The sequence below is a fragment of the Gracilinanus agilis genome, chromosome 4 (assembly GCF_016433145.1).
Source record: "Gracilinanus agilis isolate LMUSP501 chromosome 4, AgileGrace, whole genome shotgun sequence".
Classification (NCBI taxonomy): Eukaryota; Metazoa; Chordata; class Mammalia; order Didelphimorphia; family Didelphidae; genus Gracilinanus; species Gracilinanus agilis.
Genome location: NC_058133.1, coordinates 458576759 through 458583028, shown reverse-complemented (window position 1 = coordinate 458583028; position 6270 = coordinate 458576759).

Genomic DNA, 6270 nt, shown 5'->3' with positions numbered 1-6270 from the left:
TCTCACACACACACACACACACATGTATAGTATACATAAGCACACATATATATTATTCAGACTAAAAGTACAGCCATTCATGGGCCAGTTCACAATACTGATTAGCACAGAAACTTTGATCTGCTCTATTTCCTTGACTTGGGCCAGTTGGTTCCTCCGTGATCAGTCTGGTGGACCCCTCAGGTGGGGAGGGAAGGGAGAGGAGGGAACAAGCATTTTTACAGTGCCTACTATGTGCCAGGCACTGTACTAAGCACTTTAGAAATGGTATGTCAATAGATCTTCACAACAACCCTGGGAGGTAGATGCCATTTTTACCTCTATTTTACAGATTAAGAAACTGAGGCAAACAGTCATTAAGTGACTTACCCGGGGTCACACAATGAGTAAGAGTCTGAGGCTGGATTTGAACTCAGGTTTCCCTGACTCCAGATCCAGAGCTTTATAGGGCACTCACTATATTGGCATCAGACTCAGTCCTGATACCCAATTGGTTTTAGCTCTACTCTCTATGTTCTCCTCAGGAGATCCCCTTAGGAGAGCTCTGATCTCCTAAGCTCAAGTATTCCACTAGCCTCAGACTTCCTGGCAGCAAGGACTATAACAGGAATTAACAGAATTATCTGAGGATTAGATAGGTTTTGCCACTTGTCCTTGGTCACAAAGCTAATGTATTAAAAGACGGAATTCAAACTCCGATCTGCTTGTTTCTGAGCAGTATGATTAGAGTTTTAATCACCAAAGCAACACCTACATCATCACAACCATTAGCCCGGGCTGCTTTTATAAAAGGGCAGGACAGGTGACAATACCTCTGCAGGAGATCTTATGAAGAGAAAGTGCGGCATCAAGGACAGAGAGAATTCATATCAGGAAGAGTGATGTTTCAATGTCACTTCAGATGCTTTTGTGTGATCCTAGGCAAGTCACTGTAAAGTGGGGGGCAGGGTTGGGTCTGATGATCTCTAAAGTCCCTTCAAGCTCTAAATCTATGATTCGGAGACAATGTCATTCCTTTTTTTTTTTTTTTTTTTTTAAAGCCCTTTCCTCTAATCTTTACATTTTGAACATATCCAGTAGCCTCAGTTTCCTCATCCAAAAAATGGGGGAAATTATGGCACTACTTCATATGACTGGTACATGGATCAAATGAGCTATTTGAAAAGGAATTCCCAAACCTTAAAGCTTTTATACACATCAGCTATTATCGTTATTATTGTTTTAGATAGTTGCCCTCAGACAGCTGCTAACCCTTGAAATAGAATTTTCAGTGGCACAGCTGGCGAATTTGATGTTTAAAATTTCACAGTTTTTTAATTTTCCTTCCTTTGTGTTGAAATACTAAAAGGGAGAGAGGAAGCCTGTTTATCCCTATCAGTCATTTATAACAAGGCGGTTTTGTTTCTGTGGGATCTTTTCTGAGAGCAGGTTTGGAGAGGGAAGGGAAAATGGGGCAGGGTGGGGGGGGGGAGAAGAAACTATTCCTTCCTTACCTGGAGCAGTTGTCTCTATAGAGGTCCTTGGGGTGCCTCAGCAACACAGAGGGCTTATAAACTTAGCAAACAATACTTCTGCTTGGGACTTTTAGCCTGGAGAGCCATTCCCTAACCCCAAGGTCCTCTCAGTCCCCCCAGGACCCCCTTCTTGAGTGATGGGGAGATTCAGGACCTAGGTGCAGGGATGCTGGAAATCCAGAGGCTGGGAGTCCCTGGTCCCACACTTTCTAATTGGACCTTTGGATGTTTCTGCAACAAGAGCCAGCCTGCAGCAACGTCCTCCCCCCACTCCCAAAGTGAGAGGAGGAAGGTTCTTAAAAGGGCAATAACAGACTAGACGACAGCAATCTCCAGAGACTCTGCTTGAAGAGGGGGTTGTGGGGTGCCTCTGCCTTTGTGTGGGACGAGGTGGGGCTGGGGCCCAGGTGTACCACTGGGGGGATCCCAGAAGCAGAGGTGGCTTGGGGGGCAGCCCAGGCTCCTCATCCCTCAAGCAGGCCCCGACAAGCTGCACATTTCTCTGGGGCCCAGCCCAGTTCTGCCTGTCAGACTCATCCTGGGAATTCAGCCAGGGCTCCCCCAGGCCTCAGTGGGAGGCGATGGGGGGTGAGTGAAACATTCCCAGGACCCATAGGAGACAGGAAAAGCCTCCGGGAAGGAAAAGCGAGAGGGATTCTAGGGAGTGGGGAAGTTTTGAATGTTCTGGGCTCGATTTCCAGAAGTCTAGTGGGGTTGAACCTTCAGGGTAGAGTGGTTAGCCTTGTTTCTATTTATTTCTTATTGTCCCAGTAAATTTTAGGTTCCCTCTTTACTCAATCCTTCAAGTTGCTGACAGGAAGACAAAGCTTCTCTCTAGGGAGCCTCTCTAGAAATGGAGAGACTTAGCCCCCCCCCCCCTCCCTTTCAGTCCTTCCTTGCCTTCCTCAGCATCAGTGCTTGAATCTTGGCCTCTGACTTCCAAGGTGTGGGAATTAGGGGCTGGTGTGAGGCCCAGCACTCCATGATTCACCCCACTGGGCCTGTGGGACTTGCCTTGCCAAGTCGGCCAACCCCTGGTGATGGGGAGGTTGATGGTGTGCCAGGAATGAAAGAATGAGCTGTGTGTTGATGAGGGAGCTGTCAGGGTGGAGCTTCAGGAGTTGGGATCTGGGTCCTATCCCAGAAGCTCCTAGCCTTGGTTCTGTTGTCTGCTTTTATGGTCAGCTTCCCTGCCTTCCTGAGCCAGCCCACTTTATGTAAGGTTTGTGATAGCCCAGGTGGTTGGGGAGTTGAGGAAAAAAGAAAAACCTCTTCCTCAGTTCATCCCTTATGCCTGTTAGATAATAATGAGCTGACTCAGTTTCCACATCTGTAAAATGGGAGGCTTGGCCTCAATGGCTTCTAAGGTCTCTTCCAACTTCAAATATATAATTCTAGGATCAGGACCCCTAGAGAAAAGAGTCCAAGTTCCCTGGGAGCTAGGGTGAGTCAGTAAGGGCTTGGGCTTTTCCCAGCTAGGAAGTGTCCTTTGATCCCCCCCCAACTGCAGGCTCCTCATCCTTGGCAAGAAGCTTCGGGGCAGGGTGGGGGGGAGTTTGCCCCAGGATCCCTGCCTCCTAAGTATAAGTAGCACAGCTCAGGAGGGGCCAGGCTCTCCTGGCACAAAGCGGCAGCTGATAAGCGGAGCCCAAGCTTCAAAGGCAAGCAGCTCCTCAGAACGAGTTGGGTGAGAAATCGGAGGGCTGGCCTTCCCTCTGCGGGGGAGCCAGCAGCAGGGCCTGGCCCCCAGGGGCTGAGAGCTAAGAGCCCCAGCCTCTGCCCTCCCCTCCCACGCGGCTCTCGGGGGTCCAGCTCAGAAGTGCCTCCTGGCGGCAGGACGGTGGCCCGGGCCAAGGGTCGAGGAGAGAAGTGGATGCGGAGGCCAGACGACCAAAGGCCCTCCCAAATCAAGTAATACCCCTTGGCCGGGCCAGGAGCACTGGTGATGGGCTGCAGCTGGAAGGCGGGCGATGGAGATGCTCCAAACCACCCATGCATCCCTTTCTCCAGAGCCCCGTGGGAGGCTGAGCCGATGGGGCCCCCGCGGCCTCCAGCCTCCCAGAGGACAGTGAGAGCCGAGCTCTGTCCCTTAAATCAAAGCCCGCTAAGCTGCTCTTTCTTTGGGTCAGAGTCGCGGCTGCTGGAATGCGAATTCCAAGGCCTTTTGAATTACAAATGGGCGTTGCGGCCGCCACCGCCGCTCGCAGCCTTCCTTTGTCAGGCTGCGGGCTTTGTTATCTATCCCAGAGCGGGGGTGACCCGGCCAATCAGCGCCGGCACAGGCAGGCGCACACTCAGCCCTCCTCAAAAGCCCTGGGTCCCCCACGTCAGCGCCAGCCAATCAAGGCGACCCATGTGTGCCTCGGTCGCCCTTTCACGTGCCCCAAGTTTGACCAGGGTTTCTGGCAGCGTGATTAATGGGATCAAACCTCCGCCTGAGAGCCAGGCATGTGTAAGACCCCTGGGCTCCTTCCTGGCCCACTCGGGGAGGTCTGGGCGGCTTTCCTTGAGAAAGAGAGCCGAGATAAAGGCGAAAGGATACAGGCCACAGCCCTCGCCTCCAAGCCTCTCAAGGGGACCAAAGAGCCCAGCTGGGACAATAAGGCAGAAAGCATACAGGGGACAGCCCAGGAGCTGGACTCCGACTCTCTCTCTCTCTCTCTCTCTCTCTCTCTCTCTCTCTGTCTGTGTGTGTGCCTAGTGCTGGATTTGGGGTCAGGGAAGACAGTTTGAATCCATCCTCTGCCACTTACGGGCTGTGTAGCCCTTTCTTCTCCCGGTGCCTCAGTTTAGTCATCGGTGGTAATCCATTTTCAAGGATTTATTCAGATGAAATGAGAATGTAAAGGAAGCTGATGTACTTCTTAAAATGCTGTATCTCATATGCTATTATTCTCTCCCTCTTTTTATTTCTGTTTCCCCTTGGCTGCAGTGGGTATCATTATTCCTACCTCCTGGGAATGTCATAAGGATAAAACAAATAATAAATGGTTGGCATTTAGGGTTGTCAGGAGACCTCACAAGGTGTTATTAAAGAAAAGTGTCTGTAGATAGATCCAAGGATGAAAGGCGCTGGGTAAATATAGACTCTGAATATCACTGTGAACCAGAAGGAGTCGGATTGTGTTAAATTACTGGGAGGAAACTCCAGAAAAGAGAGTACAAACCACCCCACCAGCCCCTCAGTGGCATCTTGTACTTTGGAGTTGCATCGGTCAGTTGGTGCTACCCGTTGGTTTGGTTAGTCAATCCCCATACCTGGAGAGAAGATTCTTTCCAAGCCAATGGCTCAGATCTTTATCTCCTTTCACAGCCAAATTCTGCTAGAAGCAGCCTACTTTCACTGCCTCCACTTCCTTAGTTCCCATTCACTTTTTAACCGGTAGCAATCTGGCTTCCAACCTCAACACTCAATTCAAACTGCTTTGAAGCTTTCCAAGGTTACCAGGAACTGAATACAACAGCCTTTCCTCACTTCGCATCCTTTTTGGTCTCCCTCTAGTTTTCGAAATTGTTTGTCATCTCCTACATCTTCCTTCTTCATGGGTTTTCCTGACGCTGCCCTTTTAGTTCTTTTACCTGCCTCCCCTCTTAGATGAGTATCTTTTGTTGGGTCATCATCCAGGGTATATTTCAGAGCTGTCTTGGGCTCTCTTTTCTCCTCATGACCTTGTCAGGCTCAATGGTCATCTCCTATGCTAAGTCTCAAGCACACGTGCCCTAATTCCTCTCCTAGAAGTAGTCTTTCATCACTGACAGTGTTGGGCATCACTAGATGGATAGGCACTTCAAACTCATGTCAACTCAAGATGGAATTGTATCCATAAACTACACCATTCGTTTTCTTCCTTCTCCATTTTGGTCAAAGCCATCATCATTCAAGTCTCCCAGATTTGCAAGCTCCCCATTCTTTTCTTCTATCCTTCATTCCTCTTAGCTCCTAGCTCCCGAGTCTTGAAATTTCTTTCTCCATGGCCTCATAGCCTTCTCAACGTGCAGCCTCCTTATCCTATGAGATCATCTTCCACTGATTGGTGACTTCCTGTAACTTCCATCTTAAGAAAAGGTCCAGGCCCACTATGTTCATTCTTTCCTTCCACTCCTGGCTTTCTTGGCTCTCTGGACTGTTTTCTCCACTGTGCCCTTGTGGACACTTTCTCCTCCACTGCCTACTTTTTTCAGCTTCCTTGTAAGCTTCTTGAAGGCAGGCCTTTTTTTTTTTTTTTTTTTTGCTTCTTTTTTTTATTCCAAGTTGTATTTTATATTTTGTCCCATTTGTATTTCATATCAGTGATTAGCACAGTGCCTGGCCCATAGTGCTTACCCAAGGATTCTTTCATTTCCTTCACTGGCCACATTCAATCAATTGCTGTCTTGTTGAATCTACTTCTCTAACATTTCTAATATCCCTGTTCTCATCACTCAGGGCCACTGCTGTGCTTCAGGTCTATTCTAACAGCCTCCCAATTGTTCTCCCTGCTCTCTCTTCTCTCCAACCCATCATCCATATAGCTGACAAAAGTGATATTCGTCATTTCTGGCTTACAGAGTCAATACTCAAACAAATCTATGATCTCAACAATGAGGGAGCTCCTTCTAAAGATACAGCTCTTGCCCCATCTACAGCTGCTGGTCTTGGGTGACTCTTGTCCATGCTCTTCCAGAAGTTGGGGCCTTCCTTGTTTCTCCCATCGTTTTGAGAGTATCAGTATAACATTTGGCTGTCACACCTTTCATTCCTTGTTCTTGCTATGTG